Raw genomic sequence first — 25,894 nt, forward strand, 5'->3', positions numbered from 1 at the left:
CTACGAGGTGAAATGGTTTGATGTAGCCTTGAGAGTTTGTCTATCTCAGCCTAGGTGAATTCCAAGCGCTAACATATTGGCGACCATACTGGGGAGAACATATTAATCGTTTGCTCATTGTCGTGTTATTTCATAAGTCTTAGACGGAGCCTGAAGTTACGCCAGAAGCCTTCGAAAACGCTCTTGTTTTACATCAGCGCAAGTAGATAAACGCTGCTTCAGTCTATCTCCGTGGGATTTGTGAAAATAGCGCTTCATTGACACTTTACCCCAGTACATGTATCAAGTTCAGATCTGATTGTTGATAGTGGACAACGATCAGACACTTGAAAGGCTGAAATCATTCACTGGCGACTCCTTCACTGAAAACTCCAGAGATCGATGTTTCATGGTGACTTCACTGCAAATAGATCAGTGGCTGTGAGATTTTCATGATGGACCTAATTGCAAGAAGATATGCTCCCTTGAGCCGAGATCACATCCCTGGTTTTCCAAATAAAATTCCGAAGGTAGATTGGTCAAGGAATTTGCCTACATTTAAAGATGATGGTAAGAAGGATGCTGCTTTACATCTAGTCAGATTTCATATGCATATTCGCAAATTCAAGATCGATTTTCCTGAGGATTGCTTGATGAAGATATTTTTGGCCACTCTGGAAGGTAAAGCCCAATCATGGTATGAAAGTTTGCCGCCTGCTTGTATTTACTGTTTGAAGGATTTTCATGTCTTGTTCATTGAAAGATATCAAGCATCTTATCCATCATTAAATTTGGTTCATGACTGTTGCAAGCATGCTTATAGTTTTATTGAAAGCCTTGAGAAGTTTTATGAAGATGATAATTTTATGGATGTTGAGATCATGGAGGCTTTGTATGAGAATCCATTTCAGCAACATGAAAAGAACCTAGAGGATTCCCATAGAGACGATCATGAAAATTTGCAGCAGGACCAAGATCTTAGTATGGTGGAAAATGAAAAAATTTCGCCTCTTGACAATCAACAGAAATTGCATGAAATGGATCAAAAGTATGAGGAAAATCTATATTCTCCTTCACTTGAAATCAATGAAGACACTCACTGTGTGAACAAAAGAAAACAAAAGGTATTATCTCCTCTATCTGAAGATGAGATAGATCTCCTTTTGAGAGGTCTTGTTACGGCTCAAGTTAACGTAGATCAGCAGGTTGAAGATGGCCATATGGCTGAAAATGATGAAAGAGAAGAGCTTGTTTCAGATCTGCTCACGGAAGAGGACAACATGCATATTGGAGAATGTGGGACAGCTACTTCAGTTCTGGATTCAGATTGTGATAACCAATCATACCTTGTGTTGAATCCGGAAAGTTTTGTTGTCGAGGTCATCCGGAATGAAGAAGACAAAGCTATTGACCAAAGCCTTTATGAGGAGGTAATTCCGCCAGCTCATGAAAAACAAGATGAGATCTTTGTTCAAGTAAGTGAAAAATATTCTTTCAATCATGATTTGGATAGTTTGATTGCCATGTCATATGAAGATGGTCAACAATGTTTCCAAGTTTCAGAAGATCAGGACTGTCATTCAGATTTTTCATGTTTTGAAATGTTATTTCAAGAAGACAAGACTTGTTTGAGCAAAGGGAAACAAAATCCATTGTCTCCTTTGTCTGAAGAGGAGATAGATCAGCTTTTGAAAGGTCATGCTACAGCGCAAACTACAACAGATTTGCAGTGCACACATAGTCAGGAAAGTGTTGGTGAAACTTCTTCCTCTTTTGCAAATGATGACTGTCTTGTACTCAGTTTTGTAGATCAGCAAAAAGATAAGGCTGTCATGTTTGATCATCTTGAAGAGTGTTTTTTGTTTAAGAATGACCTAGAGCATGAAGTTAAGAGAGACAATATGATCAAGGAATTTACAGTCAACACTCATATGGCAGAAGTTTACACCTCTCTGTGCCTTCCTATCAATCAACAACCCACTGTTCTTTCAGATCAGGATGAAGCAACTACTTATATTTTTGCAGCTGGATCTCCAAACAAGATAGTGCTTCAAGATTATCAAGATCCCTTTGGCATTCTTCTGCAAGCATTAGAAAAGATAAATGTTGCATGGTTCATTATCATAAGTTTTGGTTTCAGTGGTTATTTTGAGTTGCCTACAGGTTCATCGTTCCGCCTGCTCGAGATAAGTGAGAGCAAAAATTTGGTATGTAGCCATCTGCTGGATTGGTTACATTGGAAAGCTCATTATACTTGATTGTACATATTTCATTAGTATGCAGGTGGTTGTCATCATGATTCCAGATCTTGATGGACTGCTGCCCTTCAATAAGCTTTGTAAGTTCTTGTTTTAGTTAAGTTAGTCATGAGTCATTTGTGTTTGGTCTGTTGAGTCAGTTTTTTCAAGTTATTTCAGTTTTCCGTCGAGTTGTTTGAGTCAAAGTCCTTTCAAAGTTTTCAGTTTATTGTCAAAGTCAAATAAAGTTGTTTTTGAGTTGGTCACATGTGAATAAATTGACTCCATTGCCCAATGAATAAAACACTGGTCTGCTCTCCCAAGAGGTCTGAGGTTCTTGGCACCTCCAAGGAGCTACCATCCCCATTGGAGCCAATGTTAGTGTCAGTCTTTACAGCCTTCCTCCAGTGATCAAATGTGCTCTTACATAGTGATTTTGAAGTGTCAAGGTCAAATTTTGTCATTTCAGTGAGTCTTCAAGCAAAATTTGGTCACTAGGCATTAGGTCTAGGGTTTGCCTAAATGTCAGTCCATGTCACTATTCAGCTGAGTCTATCATCATTCATATGGTTGTCATTATCATATCAGTGTCTAATGAGTCATTTTACACCTGGTCCATGCTTCAGTTGCCACCCAGGCAAGGTCATTTCCCTCTCCTAGGGTTTTGAAGCCAATTTCTCTTTGATGGGCTTCAACACCGGAAAAAATTGTTTCCTGATGTTCATACACCCTCCCCTATCCTTAAAATACCTTATCAAACACTTCCCAACACTCAGATCCGCCAAATTCCTCATTTTTCCACAAACCCTAGTTTCTAGCTACAACCTGGCAATTTTCTAGGTTTGACCTGTGTTTTGTCCTTTTCGACCCCTTCCCTCACTCAATCTCTGAGATTCCACTTTCCCCTGCTTCCTAACATCCCTCCCCACTCCCAAAAATTTCCCCAAGAATTTAGAAACCCCCTATCCCCTTCATTTCGCTCCATTTCGACAAAATCCCTTGTTTCACACATCGGGACAAGTTTCACTCAAAAGCTGTTTCTGAGCAATCAAAGATGAATTTTGCAAAACTGAGAGAGGTTTTTGTCCACAACATGCCAAGGAAGAAAACCTCTTTCACTTTTTACACAGGTGTCATGGTTTGAGAGAAATGTCAAAAATACCGGCGAGAACGAAGGTGCTCCAAGGACGGTTGGCCAAAGCACAAAAACGAAGGAAAACGCCCGATCCACTCCAAACTTTGGCCAAAGCCTCTTTGACTGAGCATGGTACTTGATTGGGGACTACCAGCCCAAATTTCAAGAAATTTGGAGAAAATTTTGTCATTTGTGAATTTTTTGTGCAATTTACAGGTTTTTCCCAAGAACTGGTCTCACCCCGGGTGAGACCAGTTTGAAGGGCTGCTCAGAATTTTGAAAACTTGGCATTTTTGGAAAGGGCATTCAAAAAGAAAAATTACCAATACTTGGGAGAAGCCTGATTTTGAGTTTTGAGCCTCCAAAAGCTCAAAATACATCAAAAAAATGACTTTCTGCCCACTTTTTGAGTTGCAGAAAGTGACCTTGGGAGAAATGGTTTTTGAGGGGTCAAATCAACACCAAATTCAGAAATTCCACTGGGATGGAAAGTAGACAGGCCAAGCGTTCCAATGAGCCATCTTTCACCTGATTTGGACCAGTGAAACCCACTCAAAAACAGCTGTGAAGGGGCGCGACCAGAACTTCCAGATTTGCCAGAATTCACATTTTTGGTCAAAAAACACTGTTTTGACTATGGTTGACTATTTTTACTTGTAGATGATGGATAAATGTAATATTTTCATGGAACTTTGATAGATTTTATCTCTCTTTACCCTTCTATAAGCTTCCATGATGTAAAAAGTGAAAAATTAATGCATGGATGAGTTAGCTAAGTAATAGAGGCAAGTTGTTTGGCTGCCTATTTTCTAGTTCTTAGTTTAGAATTAGTTCAAACTGCTCCTAGGAAGCTGAGCTCGACCCCTAGAGGTGGGGAAAGGAGTTAGATGGTCTAGATGGTCTATATTATGCTCTCTCCTTCTCATTTTCATGGTTGGACTCTTGTGTAAGGAAGCTTTATTGTATATTGTGCATCTATTTCTGCAATTGAAGGCAAGGAAAGCCAGGGTTTTACAGACATCTTTGAGGATTCTTGTGGATCTGATTGTTGATGGTGTGTTCTCTACATGTTCTTGTAAGTTTGTTTATGTGTTTCACATCTCTCTTATGCTTCTAAATTGGACAGATGAAGTGGTAAAGTTTGAACTCATGTTTTGACATGCTCAGCTTTTTAGTTTGTTCAATTTTAATGTTTTCTACTGTCTAGAGAGGATTCGAATTGTGTGTTTGCCCTCTTTAGCTTCTCCTCTATCATCTCTGATCATCCATCTCAGATTAAGGCATCAGCACTCATTCCTACCTTGCCCCTTAGATCCCCCTGTGAAAACTGTGCTCAATCCCCGCACCTTGAATTGCACTTCCACCAATTGCCACCAAAAACCCCAAAAATCATTAAATCAACCCCCTTATCAATTTACTAGCCTAAAATCTTTATTATTAATTGGTCAGCCTAATCATATTGAAAGATCTATCGAATCTGACCCGAGAGAGCCTTCTCATACCTCGTAGGGCTAGCTACGAGGTGAAATGGTTTGATGTAGCCTTGAGAGTTTGTCTATCTCAGCCTAGGTGAATTCCAAGCGCTAACATATTGGCGACCATACTGGGGAGAACATATTAATCGTTTGCTCATTGTCGTGTTATTTCATAAGTCTTAGACGGAGCCTGAAGTTACGCCAGAAGCCTTCGAAAACGCTCTTGTTTTACATCAGCGCAAGTAGATAAACGCTGCTTCAGTCTATCTCCGTGGGATTTGTGAAAATAGCGCTTCATTGACACTTTACCCCAGTACATGTATCAAGTTCAGATCTGATTGTTGATAGTGGACAACGATCAGACACTTGAAAGGCTGAAATCATTCACTGGCGACTCCTTCACTGAAAACTCCAGAGATCGATGTTTCATGGTGACTTCACTGCAAATAGATCAGTGGCTGTGAGATTTTCATGATGGACCTAATTGCAAGAAGATATGCTCCCTTGAGCCGAGATCACATCCCTGGTTTTCCAAATAAAATTCCGAAGGTAGATTGGTCAAGGAATTTGCCTACATTTAAAGATGATGGTAAGAAGGATGCTGCTTTACATCTAGTCAGATTTCATATGCATATTCGCAAATTCAAGATCGATTTTCCTGAGGATTGCTTGATGAAGATATTTTTGGCCACTCTGGAAGGTAAAGCCCAATCATGGTATGAAAGTTTGCCGCCTGCTTGTATTTACTGTTTGAAGGATTTTCATGTCTTGTTCATTGAAAGATATCAAGCATCTTATCCATCATTAAATTTGGTTCATGACTGTTGCAAGCATGCTTATAGTTTTATTGAAAGCCTTGAGAAGTTTTATGAAGATGATAATTTTATGGATGTTGAGATCATGGAGGCTTTGTATGAGAATCCATTTCAGCAACATGAAAAGAACCTAGAGGATTCCCATAGAGACGATCATGAAAATTTGCAGCAGGACCAAGATCTTAGTATGGTGGAAAATGAAAAAATTTCGCCTCTTGACAATCAACAGAAATTGCATGAAATGGATCAAAAGTATGAGGAAAATCTATATTCTCCTTCACTTGAAATCAATGAAGACACTCACTGTGTGAACAAAAGAAAACAAAAGGTATTATCTCCTCTATCTGAAGATGAGATAGATCTCCTTTTGAGAGGTCTTGTTACGGCTCAAGTTAACGTAGATCAGCAGGTTGAAGATGGCCATATGGCTGAAAATGATGAAAGAGAAGAGCTTGTTTCAGATCTGCTCACGGAAGAGGACAACATGCATATTGGAGAATGTGGGACAGCTACTTCAGTTCTGGATTCAGATTGTGATAACCAAGCATACCTTGTGTTGAATCCGGAAAGTTTTGTTGTCGAGGTCATCCGGAATGAAGAAGACAAAGCTATTGACCAAAGCCTTTATGAGGAGGTAATTCCGCCAGCTCATGAAAAACAAGATGAGATCTTTGTTCAAGTAAGTGAAAAATATTCTTTCAATCATGATTTGGATAGTTTGATTGCCATGTCATATGAAGATGGTCAACAATGTTTCCAAGTTTCAGAAGATCAGGACTGTCATTCAGATTTTTCATGTTTTGAAATGTTATTTCAAGAAGACAAGACTTGTTTGAGCAAAGGGAAACAAAATCCATTGTCTCCTTTGTCTGAAGAGGAGATAGATCAGCTTTTGAAAGGTCATGCTACAGCGCAAACTACAACAGATTTGCAGTGCACACATAGTCAGGAAAGTGTTGGTGAAACTTCTTCCTCTTTTGCAAATGATGACTGTCTTGTACTCAGTTTTGTAGATCAGCAAAAAGATAAGGCTGTCATGTTTGATCATCTTGAAGAGTGTTTTTTGTTTAAGAATGACCTAGAGCATGAAGTTAAGAGAGACAATATGATCAAGGAATTTACAGTCAACACTCATATGGCAGAAGTTTACACCTCTCTGTGCCTTCCTATCAATCAACAACCCACTGTTCTTTCAGATCAGGATGTAGCAACTACTTATATTTTTGCAGCTGGATCTCCAAACAAGATAGTGCTTCAAGATTATCAAGATCCCTTTGGCATTCTTCTGCAAGCATTAGAAAAGATAAATGTTGCATGGTTCATTATCATAAGTTTTGGTTTCAGTGGTTATTTTGAGTTGCCTACAGGTTCATCGTTCCGCCTGCTCGAGATAAGTGAGAGCAAAAATTTGGTATGTAGCCATCTGCTGGATTGGTTACATTGGAAAGCTCATTATACTTGATTGTACATATTTCATTAGTATGCAGGTGGTTGTCATCATGATTCCAGATCTTGATGGACTGCTGCCTTCAATAAGCTTTGTAAGTTCTTGTTTTAGTTAAGTTAGTCATGAGTCATTTGTGTTTGGTCTGTTGAGTCAGTTTTTTCAAGTTATTTCAGTTTTCCGTCGAGTTGTTTGAGTCAAAGTCCTTTCAAAGTTTTCAGTTTATTGTCAAAGTCAAATAAAGTTGTTTTTGAGTTGGTCACATGTGAATAAATTGACTCCATTGCCCAATGAATAAAACACTGGTCTGCTCTCCCAAGAGGTCTGAGGTTCTTGGCACCTCCAAGGAGCTACCATCCCCATTGGAGCCAATGTTAGTGTCAGTCTTTACAGCCTTCCTCCAGTGATCAAATGTGCTCTTACATAGTGATTTTGAAGTGTCAAGGTCAAATTTTGTCATTTCAGTGAGTCTTCAAGCAAAATTTGGTCACTAGGCATTAGGTCTAGGGTTTGCCTAAATGTCAGTCCATGTCACTATTCAGCTGAGTCTATCATCATTCATATGGTTGTCATTATCATATCAGTGTCTAATGAGTCATTTTACACCTGGTCCATGCTTCAGTTGCCACCCAGGCAAGGTCATTTCCCTCTCCTAGGGTTTTGAAGCCAATTTCTCTTTGATGGGCTTCAACACCGGCAAAAATTGTTTCCTGATGTTCATACACCCTCCCCTATCCTTAAAATACCTTATCAAACACTTCCCAACACTCAGATCCGCCAAATTCCTCATTTTTCCACAAACCCTAGTTTCTAGCTACAACCTGGCAATTTTCTAGGTTTGACCTGTGTTTTGTCCTTTTCGACCCCTTCCCCTCACTCAATCTCTGAGATTCCACTTTCCCCTGCTTCCTAACATCCCTCCCCACTCCCAAAAATTTCCCCAAGAATTTAGAAACCCCCTATCCCCTTCATTTCGCTCCATTTCGACAAAATCCCTTGTTTTACACATCGGGACAAGTTTCACTCAAAAGCTGTTTCTGAGCAATCAAAGATGAATTTTGCAAAACTGAGAGAGGTTTTTGTCCACAACATGCCAAGGAAGAAAATCTTCTTTCACTTTTTACACAGGTGTCATGGTTTGAGAGAAATGTCAAAAATACCGGCGAGAACGAAGGTGCTCCAAGGACGGTTGGCCAAAGCACAAAAACGAAGGAAAACGCCCGATCCACTCCAAACTTTGGCCAAAGCCTCTTTGACTGAGCATGGTACTTGATTGGGGACTACCAGCCCAAATTTCAAGAAATTTGGAGAAAATTTTGTCATTTGTGAATTTTTTGTGCAATTTACAGGTTTTTCCCAAGAACTGGTCTCACCCGGGTGAGACCAGTTTGAAGGGCTGCTCGGAATTTTGGAAACTTGGCATTTTTGGAAAGGGCATTCAAAAAGAAAAATTACCAATACTTGGGAGAAGCCTGATTTTGAGTTTTGAGCCTCCAAAAGCTCAAAATACATCAAAAAAATGACTTTCTGCCCACTTTTTGAGTTGCAGAAAGTGACCTTGGGAGAAATGGTTTTTGAGGGGTCAAATCAACACCAAATTCAGAAATTCCACTTGGGATGGAAAGTAGACAGGCCAAGCGTTCCAATGAGCCATCTTTCACCTGATTTGGACCAGTGGAACCCACTCAAAAACAGCTGTGAAGGGGCGCGACCAGAACTTCCAGATTTGCCAGAATTCACATTTTTGGTCAAAAAACACTGTTTTGACTATGGTTGACTATTTTTACTTGTAGATGATGGATAAATGTAATATTTTCATGGCACTTTGATAGATTTTATCTCTCTTTACCCTTCTAGAAGCTTCCATGATGTAAAAAGTGAAAAATTAATGCATGGATGAGTTAGCTAAGTAATAGAGGCAAGTTGTTTGGCTGCCTATTTTCTAGTTCTTAGTTTAGAATTAGTTCAAACTGCTCCTAGGAAGCTGAGCTCGACCCCTAGAGGTGGGGAAAGGAGTTAGATGGTCTAGATGGTCTATATTATGCTCTCTCCTTCTCATTTTCATGGTTGGACTCTTGTGTAAGGAAGCTTTATTGTATATTGTGCATCTATTTCTGCAATTGAAGGCAAGGAAAGCCAGGGTTTTACAGACATCTTTGAGGATTCTTGTGGATCTGATTGTTGATGGTGTGTTCTCTACATGTTCTTGTAAGTTTGTTTATGTGTTTCACATCTCTCTTATGCTTCTAAATTGGACAGATGAAGTGGTAAAGTTTGAACTCATGTTTTGACATGCTCAACTTTTTAGTTTGTTCAATTTTAATGTTTTCTACTGTCTAGAGAGGATTCGAATTGTGTGTTTGCCCTCTTTAGCTTCTCCTCTATCATCTCTGATCATCCATCTCAGATTAAGGCATCAGCACTCATTCCTACCTTGCCCCTTAGATCCCCCTGTGAAAACTGTGCTCAATCCCCGCACCTTGAATTGCACTTCCACCAATTGCCACCAAAAACCCCAAAAATCATTAAATCAACCCCCTTATCAATTTACTAGCCTAAAATCTTTATTATTAATTGGTCAGCCTAATCATATTGAAAGATCTATCGAATCTGACCCGAGAGAGCCTTCTCATACCTCGTAGGGCTAGCTACGAGGTGAAATGGTTTGATGTAGCCTTGAGAGTTTGTCTATCTCAACCTAGGTGAATTCCAAGCGCTAACAAGGTCAAAGGGATAATGAATAGAATTCGTCAGATCTGGCCGACCAATGTCCAGATCCGATCAGAATATCGCATCGGTGGTGACAGGCGGAAGCAATTGGAGGTAGACATATGATTGGATGGGGCAGAGTGATATGCCGATTGCCAATATCAGCGGATCACAATCGGCGTTGGCATCGGTCACGCCATATGGCTTACCCCGGATTCCCCCTGATGTATGACTTGCGATTATATATATATATATATATATATATATATATATATATATATATATATATATATATATATATATATATATACGGACCCGACGGGACGATAAACGATATTTGAGATATTTTGAAGTCTGTTAAAAAGGCAGTTTTATGTGTATTTCGCATATTTCGTTTAATAAACGAAAAGCGAAGGAATGTGTTGATCCGATGAAACCGGACCCGAAAGGGTTCCGAAATGCAAATGCATCTTATTTTGAAATCTGCCATAAGGCCATTTTCCGGATTTTCAATGTGTTTAACGTATTTTTTAAATACGAAGGGAAACCTTGGAACAAGGCCGAAGCGACTTGCGACAATGATTATGGGCAGACCCAATAGGAGTTTAGGGCACAATTATGAAGATTTGAAGTCCAGGGAACAGTTTCCCTGCAGATTTTTCCCGTGTCTGGTATATTTACCTGTGTAAGTCGAGAATGCCACAATTTGGGGATTTCAAGCGTCGATTGCCCCTTCCATTACAGAATAGGTGGCATCCATCCCTGAGGGCGTTTGGCAATGATTTCTAACGCTCAGAGAAGGGATTTGAGCATACTATGGCTAGAAGACAGAGAGCCTTAAAGGGAAAATGAACCAATAGCGCCAATTTGGCTTAAAATCCATAGAATGACAGAGACAAGAGGACTGTTGGTTGCTGAGGTTGTTGTTGGGGTTTTGTTGCTGAAAGTGAAGCCAAAGCGGGAAGCTGAGGTGAAGGAGGCAGCGCAGAAGAAAAACGTAGCCAAGGGAGTCACATGGAGTTCAAGTGAAAATCCCAGAGAGCTGTAAACTGATAGAGGGCAGAAAGAAGCTAGATTTGGAGAGCCAGAGCTAGAGCCAGAGCTGAAGAGCTAGAGTCAGAGCCAAAGAGCCAGAACCAAGAGCCAAGAGCCAGAGCTTCAAGATCCAGGGAATAACATGGTGTCTGAACTCGCTGTTTCTGTGTAAAATAGCTGGAGTTAAGCCAAGATCTTGTAAAAAAGACTTATACCATAATCCCAGAGAGCTTAGTTGAGTTGACTAGAGCTCATGGAGATGTAGCCCAAGAGTTGTGGGTGAACTCCTAGTTAAATTGTTGTTTCTGTGTGATTGTTTATTGCTGCTTTATTTTCTGTTACATGTATTTATACATCAGTTTCAACACAATAATTTACAGCACATGAAAAATTAAAAACAAATACCAGCATACACCTATATTTTCAGTCATTTTTAACAGGGAAAATTTTAAGAACCCCCCAAATTTACATGTATAATAAATGGGCGAATCTCCATGGTATATAGGAAAAATGGAAGGCGATTTTATCAATAATATGATATGTATATATAATTTTTTGGCGAATCTCTCACCAGGCATGGCGAATATTTTACTCAATTATAAAATCTTGTTTTTATTGAATACACAAATGAAATCATTGCATAACCACCCTGCGAATACACAAGTATGTTCCTGTTTGCAATTAGAAAAATTACCCAAATTGCAATCTGTTTACTCCACTTCTAGGGACCTCGTAACCACCCTGCCAATACACAAGTATGTTCCCGTTTGCAATGAGAAAATTACCCAAATTACAATTTGTTTACTCCAGCATATGTTGGAAAGTTATAGAAGGATGACTAGTGCAATCAATCCATTCCTTTTAGCCCTGGATTTGTTTCAGTTTAAAACAGAAGTATACAAATATACTTGTCCAATGTCTATGCTTTAACCATTCACCTTAAGATGTTTTTACAATATAATTTCCTAAGTCTATTTAATATCTTCATTATCATAAAAACCAACCTATATCCATCTTAACTCCACATCTACCACTCTTAGGGGGATGAAATCTATTTATCCCTCTGAGCACCCAGAATTAAGATGGATCTAAGATAGAATTTCCCCTTTAAATAGTCTATGCTCAAATCAATACCATGGGTCAATACCATGGGTTATCATAAACCTAGAGATTAAAAATTACTATTAGTAATTTATAAAAATTAATAAAATTAATAGTTGATTTTTATTTTATTTTTTATTTTAACCAAGCTAAAATGTTTAAAATACATTAAATTACAACATCCATTTTTACTCTTGTCGGATCAAATATTTTTTCACTCTATGCTAGTTTGCATATCACGATATTTGATACCTCTTGGGGGTTAGTAGATCCAGAGTAAAGATGGATCTATGCTGGTTTAATTCCCCCATTTAAATAGGCTACATTCCAAGTGAATACCATGGGTCAATACCATGTGCCATTTTGGTGAATACCATGGGTCAATACCATGTGCCATTTTTATTTTTATTAATACTAATATTAGGGTAATAATGTTTTTTTGCATGGTATTAATAAAAATCTAGTCCATGGTATTTGTCCCATAGTATAAATATAAGGTGACTTATGTGTTAGGATATTCCGACACATAGGATATAGTTAAGTTCAACTTGGTCTAGCATAGAGTTAGGTTAGAGTTAGGTAAAGTGTGTTTCTTTACCGTTGTACATTTTGTAACTTACAATCCGACGGTCACGATATGTAGTGATCCGACGGTTCACTCTCACCTCGGTATTACCGACACTTGATCCGTGGCTTGACACCCGATTGGTCCATGAGTTCTATTTAAAGCGCATGGAGGGTCATTGTTCGGGTAATCCGTGCATGAGAGAAGCTTATGTAAATTTTCATTCTTTTGATTAATAAATTGTCTGTACCCACGTTGGGACAGGCCGTGGACTGTTTCCCTCCTTGCACTCTGAGGGTTTTAACCACGTCAAAAATACTGGTGTATTGATTTGAGATCTGGTTGTGAGCGGTGTCCTTTTGGTATTCTTTCTGAGGAACTTACCCTGTAAATTCCTACTTGGTAAATTCTAGCTACTGGTCTTGCTGATGATTCCAAAAGGTTGTATAAGTTTCACAACTTTGGGTCATCCCATCTTCCCTCAGTGTTTGTTGCTCATAATGATGAAGTGAGCAAACTTTGGCATGAGCGGTTTGGTCACTTAAACTATCGCTCCCTTCAGCATCTATGTAAAGAAAATATGGTGACAGGTCTTCCTATGGTATCTTGCAAAGATGGTGTTTGTTCCGGATGTGTACTCGGAAAACATCATCGGGACAGTTTTGACAAACGTGCCTCTTGGCACGCCTCAGCCCCTTTACAGCTTGTGCACAGTGATTTATGTGGTCCTCTTCCTGTTGCTTCATTCTCTGGCTGCAAGTACTTCTTAACTTTCATTGATGATTTCTCTAGACGCACTTGGGTATACTTCTTAAAACTCAAGAGCGAAGTATTTAACACTTTTTTGGCCTTCAAAGCATTTGTTGAAAAACAATCTGGACATCAAATTCTTAAGCTAAGAACTGATAATGGTGGAGAATATGTTAAAAACGCATTCATCAACTTTTGCACCGAAAATGGAATTCAAATGCAACATACTGTTCCATACACTCCACAACAAAATGGTGTAGCTGAAAGGAAAAATCGCACCTTAAAGGAAATGGCTAATTGTATGCTGCAATCTAAAGGACTCAGTCTTAGTTTTTGGGCCGAAGCAATTAATTGTGCAAATTATATAATCAATCGCACTCCTACTAAGGTTCTAGAGAATATCACTCCAGAAGAAGCTTGGAGTTCCATTAAACCAGATGTAAGTCACTTTCGTGTGTTTGGAAGTGAAGCATGGGCCCATATTCCAGATGAAAAGCATAAAGCTTTAGAACCTAAGAGTGAGAAATGTACTTTTGTTGGATATTCTGAAGATGTAAAAGGTTATAGACTTATTCCATTTAAGTCCAAAAATGTTATCATTAGAAGAGATGTAAAATTTGATGAAAATAAATCGGCCTGCGAGCCTAGTCCGGCGGATGTGCCACCTCTTCCTATCTCTTCTATCTTTGAAAACATTTCTTCTTCTGACGATGAAAGCGAGGATGATAATCCTCCCCCACCTTCTCAGGATCCTCAAATTCCAAGATGGGTCCGTGCTACTCGGGATGCAGCAGGTGATCTTGCCGGTGATCCTACAGATCAGCGACGTACACGTTCTCAGTTTGAAAGAGCCTCTTCTTTACTGGCTCAAGCTCCAGTAAATCATGATCCTGACACTTTTGCAGAAGCTTCAGGCCATCCACATTGGGAAGCAGCTATGAATGAAGAATATCATTCATTGATGACAAATGATACATGGGATCTTGTTCCTCTACCAAAGGGACGCAAACTTGTTAGATGCAAATGGGTTTACAGAACCAAGTATGGACCAGATGGGAAAGTTGATAAACATAAGGCTCGTCTAGTTGCTAAGGGCTTTTCACAGGTTGAAGGCATTGACTACACTGAAACCTTCTCTCCAGTTGCCAAAATGAACTCTATCCGCCTTGTTCTTTCCCTTGCTGCCTCTTTAAAATGGGAAGTCCATCAAATGGATGTTAAATCTGCCTTCTTGCATGGGGACTTGCAGGAAGAAATCTATATGGAACAACCCATTGGCTTCATACAAACAGACTCCAGCCTCGTTTGTCGACTTAAGAAATCCCTTTATGGCCTCAAACAAGCTCCTCGGGCTTGGTATGCCAAAATGGATAGCTTTCTTTTAGAATCTGGCTTTTCTAGGTGTCATTCTGACAATACTGTCTACACCAAGAAAGTGGGCAACTCTCTTATCATCCTTGTTATTTATGTTGATGATCTTATTCTTACTGGTAGTGATCCCAACCTTATAAACCATGTGAAGTCCAGTCTTAAAAAGAAATTTGAAATGACAGACTTAGGACACTTACACTATTTTCTCGGTCTTCAAGTCTTGCAATCCCAAGAAGGTATTTTCCTTTCCCAGTCCAAGTATGCTTGTGATATTCTTCGTCATTTTCACATGGAAGACTGTAAGCCAGCCCCTTCTCCCTTTCAGTCTGGAGTCAAACTTTCAGTCTCTTGTACTTCTCCTGAAGTTGATGCTACCTTATACCGTCAACTTGTCGGAAAACTCTTGTATTTAACCCATACTCGTCCTGATCTTTCCTTTGCTGTTGGCCTTGTTGCTCATTTTATGCAAAACCCCCGTGAAAGTCATTGGAAAGCAGCTAAAAGAATACTTCGTTATGTTCGAGGTACAGTACAGTTTGGGATTCATTACAGTGCCAAAGCAGCTTCTCTGTTAGTTGGTTTCACTGATTCTGATTGGGCTGGTGACCTTGATGATCGGAAGTCTACTGCCGGTTATGTCTTCACTCTTGGTTCAGGACCTATTACATGGGCTTGTAAGAAACAGGCTGCCATTTCTCTTTCGTCAGCAGAAGCAGAGTATCGTGGTGCCGTGGAAGCTAGTAAGGAAGCCTTGTGGCTTCGTCAGATCCTATCCGAATTTGGCTTTGAGCAGCAGCATCCAACCACACTTTGGTGTGATAATCAAAGTGCCATTCAGCTATGCAAAGATCCAGTCCAGCATCAGCGCAGCAAACACATTGAACTACACATGCACTTCATCAGAAAGCTCATTCATGACCATGCTCTTGAAGTGCAATATTGTCCAACGGATGATCAGGTTGCAGACATCTTCACAAAGGCTCTCACAGAGGCGAAGTTCACTAAACTTCGATATATGCTTGGAGTTCAGGAAGTTGTCACTAAGGGGGGATAGGCTCTAGTGCCTCCTTCCTTCTCCTATTGTGTCATATTTGTAAATCCTTCAATCCTATCCCAAGTTGTTCTTAAGGGGGGATGTTAGGATATTCCGACACATAGGATATAGTTAAGTTCAACTTGGTCTAGCATAGAGTTAGGTTAGAGTTAGGTAAAGTGTGTTTCTTTACCGTTGTACATTTTGTAACTTACAATCCGACGGTCACGATATGTAGTGATCCGACGGTTCACTCTCACCTCGGTATTACCGACACTTGATCCGTGGCTTGACACCCGATTGGTCCATGAGTTCTATTTAAAGCGCATGGAGGGTCATTGTTCGGGTAATCCGTGCATGAGAGAAGCTTATGTAAATTTTCATTCTTTTGATTAATAAATTGTCTGTACCCACGTTGGGACAGGCCGTGGACTGTTTCCCTCCTTGCACTCTGAGGGTTTTAACCACGTCAAAAATACTGGTGTATTGATTTGAGATCTGGTTGTGAGCGGTGTCCTTTTGGTATTCTTTCTGAGGAACTTACCCTGTAAATTCCTACTTTATGGAGTAAATATAAAAAAATGTTTTATTTGTTTACCATACCTCTCGCTTATTTATATTTTTATTAATTTACCATATCTCTTGTACAAATATGGTATTTGGCCCATAGGATTCACTTAAATAAAACCTCTTTCTTGAGCCTTCATAAATAGAATGAGGGTTATGGACTAAATATAAAAAAAGGTTTTATTTATTTACCATGCGTCTAGTTTATTTATATTTTTATTTATTTACCATACCTTTTGAGTAAGTATAAAAAGACATTTTATTTATTTACCATACCTCCACTTTACTTATATTTTTATTTGTTTACACCCTTGCATGTATATAAGGTGACTTATGGAGTAAATATAAAAAATGCTTTATTTATTTACCATACCTCTCATTTATTTATATTTTTATTAATTTACCATACCTCTTTTATAAATATGGTATTTGGGCCTTTGGCCCATAGGATTCACTTAAATAAAACTTATTCTTGAAAATGAGCGAATGGATTCACTTAAATAAAACCTATTCTTGAAAATGGGCGAATGGAAGGTTGTAACTCCTAATTTCAAGGGCTAAATTTACCTTTTTTACCCTCTCCCTTAAAATAAGGTGGGCTATTTGAGGTGATTTGTAAAAATGTACTATGATACAAAATATTCACCCACTAAAAATTTAAAACCCCTTAATTTCGCCAAAGGGCGAACATTCGCCCCTAAAATCACCCCTAATTTTTAATTTCGCATTGGTTAATCAATAAGACTTGGGAATATTTAAAGCTTTGGGAGTGGGAGAGGTTCTTGTAAGTTAAACAAGAAGCCTACTAGCCCCATTTTCAGATCAGTAATTATTTGTTTCTTATCATTTTTAAGGCACAACGTTCATAACAAAAACATTGTATTTATACAATTTTGGGGGAAAAGTGCATGATTTCGTTTGGGCATGGACCTAGAGGGCTAAGCATTTGAAAATGTAAGAGACGTGATGAAGTGTATTGCATGTTTGAGTCCACCTATACATGGGGCATGATGTAATGTAATGCACCTTAGAAGAAGGAAATAACAAGGCACCTCCTACCTATAAAAATTGGGTAGAAGCAATATGCAAAAGCAATCAATAAGATTTATTCATGTAGAAGTCATGAACAAGAAGTTTTGAGGTTTAAGTTTGGGCTTCATATAATGAACGTTGTGGGTGCTCGCAATGTGATATATTAAATGTATAGGACATATAATAGGAAAAATCATGGGTCCTTTAGGGGTTACATTGTGCAAGTGTTGCGACATATAATTTAATGAGTTGTAAAAAATGGTTAGAATCCTTAATTTTATTATCGTAACATTATTCATAATAATAAGTTAAGGAATCTAGTTTGGGTTCCGACCCTACAAAATTTTGTGATGTGCTCACTTTACTTAGATGGATGTTAATGTTGCTCAGAATGTTCTATTTGACTAATTATTCATGAATGTTGGTTAATGTTAAAAGTATTGTTAGGATGCATTAGGGTCATCAATGGATGTGAGCCTAGTTGTTAAAAAAACTTATTTGCATATCTAACAATTTGTAGCTTAGTGAATAGTTATCATCAAACCCTAAGTGAAGAGGCATAATTTACTTGAAGTAGACATAGGTTGTTCAAATCCATTATGGCTAACACAAGATAATATGACATGACCAAGGATAACGAAAATATAAATTTTAGGTAGGACACTTAGGTCCATGACAGATGGTATCAAAACTTCAATGGACACTCTTCATCACATTTCAAAACAGAATATATGAGAAAGTGTTTTGGTGTGTTTGTAGTAGCTTTACAATAGATTCTTAGAAGAAATCATGGCTTGAAAGGCGGGTCATTCATGGAGGCAACAATTAACAACATAAACGTTGGAATAGGATTACTTCTAGTAGTCATATGTGATAATCCCAATAGATTTTTTAGGCTAAATCAAAGTGGAGGAAGATAACATCCTAAGGTAAATCCAATTTAGTCTAAGTAAAATATTTGGTTTTTTCATATTACAATTCATTTCCTTTAACAAGTTGTATTTATTTGGATTCTATGATAGAATCGATGGGAGAAACCATATTTGGAGAAGTCTTTGTAAATAATAAACACCTTGGATAGAAACCAAGGATGGAACCTAAATCATCTTATTACGTGAACTTAATAGTGAATGGAAGGAGTTGGTAGGTGAACTTAGATTTAGATTTAGATAATTTGGTAATTTAGTAAACCCAATCAATTCTAAGGATAAGATAGTAGTCGGGGTTACTTCCAAAGGTCACATTAGTTGGATAAGTGGAAGTGTTATGAACCTTATACCTTAAAAATGATAAGGAAACTATAATTATAGTCCTATTCGAAGGGGAAAACTCTTTTTAAAATGACTATAATGTATAAGACAAGATTTGATGATCCCAATACTATGTCTCCTTAGTGTGTGTGTGTGTGTAGACACACACACACAAACAAACACACACTAAGGAGATAAAGGGTACACTAAGGACACACACACACACACACACACACATATAGATAGATATATGAGATAAAGGGTACAATTATAATTTGTTTCCTTTAACAAGTTATATTTATTTGAATTCTATGGTAAAACCTAACTGGAGAAGTATTTGTAAATAATAGACACCTTGGATAGAAACCAAGGATGGAACCTAAATCATATTCTTATGTGGACTTGATAGTGAATGGAATGAGTTGGTAGGTGAAATTGGATTCAAAGTTGGATAATTTGGTACTTTAGTCAAGCCAATCAATTCTAAGGATAAGGTAGTAGTTGGGTTTACTTCCAAAGGTCACATTTAGTTGGATAAGTGGAAGTGTTATGAACCTTTTGTCTTAAAAATGATAAGGAAACAATTGTTAAGGTCTAGAACATAGTAATTCAATTTTACGATGGCACCTCTTTGCTTGGTGTGATGGCTCAATGTTATGATAGTTTTGGGTCCCCACTGCGGGTCCTCAGACCCTCTGCTTGGGCTGGGCCCTTCTTGTCATTGTGGGTTGACCTCGGTAGGTCGGGTTTGTTGGTATCCAGATTCATCTTCCTCTGGCCTTCATATTTCTTTTGGTGCTTTTCTCTATTATAATAATTGGTTATGTGGGTCGGCCTGGTGTTGTCCCCTTCTTCTGGTCTTTGTTACTGGTTGTTCCTTGTCTGGGTTTGCCTTCGTCTGGGGCTCTTCCATTGTCCCCCCTGCTAGTATTGGGGTTGGTGGAGTAATGTCCATACCAGCCTAGAATGCACTGCTCTTAGTAGATATTATTGCCTTCAACTCCTTAGTGGCCTCTGCTTTGAAGTTCTGTAAGCAGGGGGTCTCCAAATTTGTGAAGAAAGCTATGAAGATCCCGAAGATTGAAATAAGTGTCTTGCAGGCCCACTCTCGGGCCTTGCAGCTTGTGGATAGAAGTCTTATTGGCCATTTCATGGGCCTTTGACCTTCCCCTTGGATGGTCAAGGCTTGGGTTGCGAAGAACTAGACCCCTCTCATAAAAGGTGCAATCATATCCTCGTTCTATGGCAAAGGTTTCTATACCTTTTATTTTGAGAATCATTTGGACCAAGACTTAGTTTTCAGGAGTGGTCCATATTTTATGGGGACCCATGGGCTCTACTTGGACTGTTGGATGTTGAAAATGCAACAAGATGATGGAGCTTAGTGGAAAGGAGTCGCCTTCACTAAGTGGGCCTGGAGGCTATTTTTGGTGCAAAGTCTATTTTTAGACATATGGATCATGGTCTATGAGTTGCAGGATGCTATTTGTGGATGATTGGTCATGTTGATAAAAATAGATGGACTTCTATTTTTAGACATATGGGCGGAGTCTATTTTTAGACTGCTAGGCTAAAAATAGAACAATCAAATATTATTAGCTCTTAATAATATTTGGACTATAAACATTATCTTATCCTCTTGGAGCACTTAAGTTCAAGCTACAGATGTGGCACATGCAACTGCCAGAAGGAAATACGCTTTTCTTATGGGTCAGATGAGCTATTGCATGATGGACTTCAGTTAGAACTCAAGTGATTGAGTTTGGTGGAGTTGATTGAGGAGTTGATGGAGTTGTGTTCAGTTTGACTTGGTTGAACTAGTTGTATTTAGTCTAACTGCAGAATACACTAGTGATGAGTGATGTGAATTAATTGTTAATTAATTCACTAATTATTAACTCCTAAATCAACTAAAGAATACATCAGTTAACTCAGTGCATGGACAGTTCAGTGGAGACAAGTGTTAGAGGTGAGTGAAAGGGCAAGACAGCTGTTAGTTGTGACTATAGTTGTGCATGAGATTTTCACAATCAGTGGATTGAGTACTGCCAATGAGGATTGCGTGGTTCAGCCAAGGGAAATACGAGTTTGGATCAGCCATTCTCATCCATTGTCATGCAGGATTGCGCAGTGGAGGCAGGCAAGCAGCGGAGGAGATTTGAACCTTTGATTGATTTAGATCTAAGCTAGTTTGTGTGTAGCAGGTGGAGATAGTACTGAGTACTTGTGAGGAGTATTGTACTATGTATTGTTACATGTTCTCAATCAATATAATATACAGATAGTGTGGGGTTTTTAGCTGTATGCTTTCCCCAGGTTACATACTGTGTTAATGTGCGCATACGATTGATGTTCCATTGCTTTTAATAATATGACACTTATTCACAGAGATTATCCCGATTATACACTATTTCAGAATACATGCATAATACATAACCTCCTCTACGTTGATCATCAATTTTGCGGAATTAAAAACAATGAAACATCAATCACATGCACACATTAACACAATATGTAACCCGGGGAAAGAATACAGCTGAAAACCCCACACTATCTGTATATTATAATGATTGAGAACATGTAACAATACATAGTACAATACTCCTCACAAGTACTCAGTACTATCTCTACTTGCTACAGACAAACTAGCTTAGATCTGAATCAATCATAGGTTCAAATCTCCTCCGCTGTCTGCCTGCCTCCACTGCGCAATCCTGCATGAGAATAATGATGAATGGCTGACCCAAACTCGTATTTCCTTGGCTGAACCACGCAATCCTCATTGGCATTACTCAATCCATTGATTGTGCAAGATCTCATGCACAACTATAGTCACAACTAATAACAATCTCAACCCTTTCACTCACCTCTAACACTTGTCTCCACTGAACTGTCCATGCACTGAGTTAACTGATATATTTTTTAGTTGCTTTATGAGTTAATAATTAGTGAATTAATTAATAATTAATTCACATCACTCATCACTAGTGTATTCTGAAGTTAGACTAAATACAACTAGTTCTACTAAGTCAAACTGAACACAACTCCATCAGCTCCTCAATCAACTCCACCAAACTCAATCACTTGAGTTCGAACTGAAGTCCATCATGCAATATCTCAAATGACCCACAAGAAAAGAATATTTCCTTCTGGCAGTTGCATGTGCCACATCTGTAGCTCAAATTGAAGTGCTCCAAGAGGATAAGATAATGTTTATAGTCCAAATATTATTATGAGCTAATAATATTCGACTGTTTTATTTTTAGCCTGGCAGTCTAAAAGTAGAATCCGCCCATATGTCTAAAAATAGAAGTCCATATATTTTTACCAACATGACCAATCATCCACAAATAGCATCCTGCAACTCATAGACCATGATCCATATGTCTAAAAATAGACATAGTCTAAAAATAGACTTTGCGCCAAAAATAGCCTGTGGGCCCACTTAGTGAAGGCGACTCCTTTCCACTAAGCTCCATCATCTTGTTGCATTTTCAACACTCCCTCTCAACAAGATATGGATTATCTGCAACCACTATCCTGCAACTCTAGAATGTTCTGCATGCAACACATTTGCACAATCCACTTTGCTCCAACAACACTTGGAACAAAAACACTCCCAACTGACCACTATGTTGGGCTAGGAACATACTCTGATGCTGAAGCTCTACCTGCTGTTGACAAGTGCTCCCTCTCTGACATCTGCGCTACTACAACATCTCCATGCATCTCGCACCATTGCACACTTATCTGTGCCACCTAGCACTGTGCAAAACACTTGTGCCTCTCGCATTGCAGCAACCTACTAGCTATGCGCTGTCCTAGGATTCCCAACACTGTCGCTCTCTTTGCCGCTCCATCCATATCTGTCTCTAACCAATCAGTCAGTTCCTGCTAATCCACATCGGAGCTCCTGTAGCAAGGTCTCATCCAAGAGGTTGGGTACCTCAAGGATCTTGCTCCTCCTCCTTGGGACGATCACTCTATATCGCCCCACCTCCTACCTGGAGGTATGGCTGCATGTGATCCCTCAGCCCACCTAGCTCAAAGTTTCCCCCTACTGGAGGTCTCTGCATGAGTAGATGTCTCTACTCGATCTCCTCTCAACTTCCCTTGTTGTGGCTGCTCCACAAGCTCCTGAAGCTGCTGCACCAATCGTGGCTCCTCCACAATCGTCTGAGACTTCTTCTGGCTCTGCATGTTGAGAGGTAATATATGCTCCCTCTCAACCGCCAAGTCTCCATCAGTTGCCTCACTGCTCAAGGCTTTGCATGCATCTTGAACCTCAAGAGCATATAGGTTCTTGACCCGTGAACCAATCTGCTTCACCTGTCTAGTGATGATGTGTCTAAGGAAAACCTTTCCCTTATTGAAGACTACATCATAGCCTCTGTCTTCCAGCATCGCGATCAACACCAAGTTTCTCTTCAGTCTTGGTACATACATGACATCAGTCAAGGTAAGGCGAGCTCCATGCTACCTCTGAAAAATAACCGTGCCTACACCTGAGACATTATACTTCTCATCATTACCCATCGCTATGAGTATTTGGAGATCTTTCTCCTCCAAAGTACTGAACCAACTCTTGTCACCGGTCATGTGGAAAGAAGCTCCACTGTCAAGAAACCAACCACTTCCCATCATGGATGAAACCATGCATGTGAAGAGTGTGAAATCCAACTTGAACTGTGATGCAAGTGCCTCACCTTCAAATCCTTCCCCAGATCCCTTCTTGGATTTCTTCTTTGGGCAATTAGTAGCATAATGGCCCAACTCATGACAATGAAAGCATCTCACTTTCAATTTGTAAACCTTCTTCCCATCATTGGAAGAACTGTATTCGGAAAGAGAACCCTTCTCCTTCCCCTTCTTCACCTTACTCGCTAAGGCACAGTTCTCCTCATCATGCATGGATGAAGAACTGTCTCTAGTGCTCCGTCTGATCTCCTCTTGCACAAGATCCAACCAAAGTCTCTCCCATCCTGGAAATTTCTCCCGACCATTGATAGAGTCCTAATAGGAATGCCAACTCTTTGGAAGACCAAGGAGAGCCAAACTCACCAAGTCCTCATCATTGACAGTCACCCCCACACTTCCCAGCTCATCCCGGCATTGGGTGAACTTCGTGAGATACCTGGGCATACTGTCTCCATTCTCACACTTAATGTTTTCTGTAATTGGGCCAGGTAGCCTCTGGATTCATCCTTCCTTTGGAAGGTGAGATATCCGGTAAAAGCCCATACAATCAATCTATGTACGAGAAATACTTTGTTCTCACGAATTTTAGATCAGAGGCGGTTGAGTTTTGAGCTGGTGGAATTCGAATTTGTAGCAGTGTTTTCTTGGTGTCAAAGTTGAAATGTCTTTCAACGGATTGCGATTGGAGTATGCTCTTGAAGGCAGCTTGAACTATATTGCATGGAAAGATAGGATGGAGGTGGTGTTAGATGATAATGGGTTGAAGGATTTCATAGAGGCTGAGGTCCCAAAACCTACTGATGCTGCTGAAGCTGTGGTTTGGCAAAAGAAGACAGCAAAGTGTCCAAGGATTCTATTGGAGGGCATGAAGGATCACATTGTGTCCAGCCTGCATGGAAAGGCTTCTCCATACTTGATGTGGAAAGCGTTGACAGATCTATTCCAAAGAAAGAGTGACCAGAGGAAGTTGGCACTCAAGGATAAACTCAGAAACATTAAGTGTGAGAATGGAGGCAGTATGCCCAGGTATCTCACGAAGTTCACCCAATGCCGGGATGATCTGGGAAGTATGGGGGTGACTGTCGATGATGAGGACTTGGTGAGCTTGGCTCTCCTTGGTCTTCCGAAGAGTTGGCATTCCTATCAGGACTCTGTCAATGGTTGGGAGAAATTGCCAGGATGGGAGAGACTTTGGTCAGATCTTGTGCCAGAGGAGATCAGATGGAGCACCAGAGACAGTTCTTCATCCATGCATGATGAGGAGAACTATGCCTTAGCGAGTAAGGTGAAGAAGGGGAAGGAGAAGGGTTCTCTTTCTAAATCCAGTTCTTCCAATGATGGGAAGAAGGTTGACAAGTCGAAGGTGAGATGCTTTCATTGTCATGAGTTGGGCCATTATGCTACTAATTGCCCAAAGAAGAAATCCAAGAAGGGATCCGGGGAAGGATCTGAAGGTGAGGCACTTGCTTCATAGTTTGAATTGGATTTCCCACTCTTCACATGCATGGTTTCATCCATGATGGGAAGTGGTTGGTTTCTTCACAGTGGAGCTTCTTTCCACATGACCAGTGACAAAAGTTTGTTCAGTACTTTGGAGGAGAAAGATCTCCAGATACTCATAATGATGGGTAATGATGAGAAGTATAGTGTCTCAGGTGTAGGCACGGTTATTTTTTAGAGGGAGCATGGAGCTCGCCTTACCTTGACCGATGTGAAGTATGTACCAGACTGAAGAGAAACTTGGTGTCGATCACGATGTTGGAAGATAGAGGCTATGATGTAGTCTTCAGTAAGGGAAAGGTTTTCCTTAGACACATCATCACTAGACAGGTGAAGCAGATGGGTTCACGGGTCAAGAAACTGTATGCTCTTGAGGTTCAAGATGCATGCAAAGCCTTGAGCAGCGAGGCAACTGATGGAGACTTGGTGGTTGAGAGGGAGCGTATATTACCTTTCAACATGCAAAGCCAGAAGAAGTCTCAGATGATTGTGGAGGAGCCACGATTGGTGCAGCAGCTTCAGGAGGTTGTGGAGCAGCCACAACAAGGGAAGTTGAGAGGAGATCGAGTAGAGACATCTACTCATGTAGAGACCTCCAGTAGGGGGAAACTTCGAGCCAGGTGGGCTGAGTGATCACATGCAGCCATACCTCCAGGTAGGAGGTGGGGCGATATAGAGTGATTGTCCCAAGGAGGAGGGGCAGGATCCTTGAGGTACCTAACCTCTTGGATGAGACCTTGCTACAAGAGCCCCGATGTGGAGTAGCAGGAACTGACTGATTGGGTAGAGATAGATGCGGATCGAGCGGTAGAGAGAGCGACAATGTAGGGAATCCCAGGATAGCGCATAACTAGCAGGCTACAACAATGCGAGAGGCACAAGTGTTTTGCACAGTGCTAGGTGGCACAAAGAAGTGTGCAATGGTGCGAGATGCATGGAGATGTTGCAATAGCGCATATGTCAGAGAGGAAGAACTTGTCAGCAGCAGGTAGAGCTTCAGCATCAGAGTATGTTCCTAGCCCAACAGAGTGGTCAGTTGTGAGTGTTTTTGTTCCAAGTGTTGTTGGAGCAAGTGGACCGGGCAAATGTGTCGCATGCAGAACATTCCAGAGTTGCATGATAGGGGTTGCAGATAATCCATATCTTGTTGAGAGGGAGTGTTGAAAATACAACAAGATGATGGAGCTTAGTGGAAAGG

This window comes from Pinus tabuliformis, chromosome 5_1 (genome assembly GCF_031772625.1).
Source record: "Pinus tabuliformis cultivar Carrire ecotype Pingquan chromosome 5_1, CPIR1, whole genome shotgun sequence".
Lineage (NCBI taxonomy): Eukaryota > Viridiplantae > Streptophyta > Pinopsida > Pinales > Pinaceae > Pinus > Pinus tabuliformis.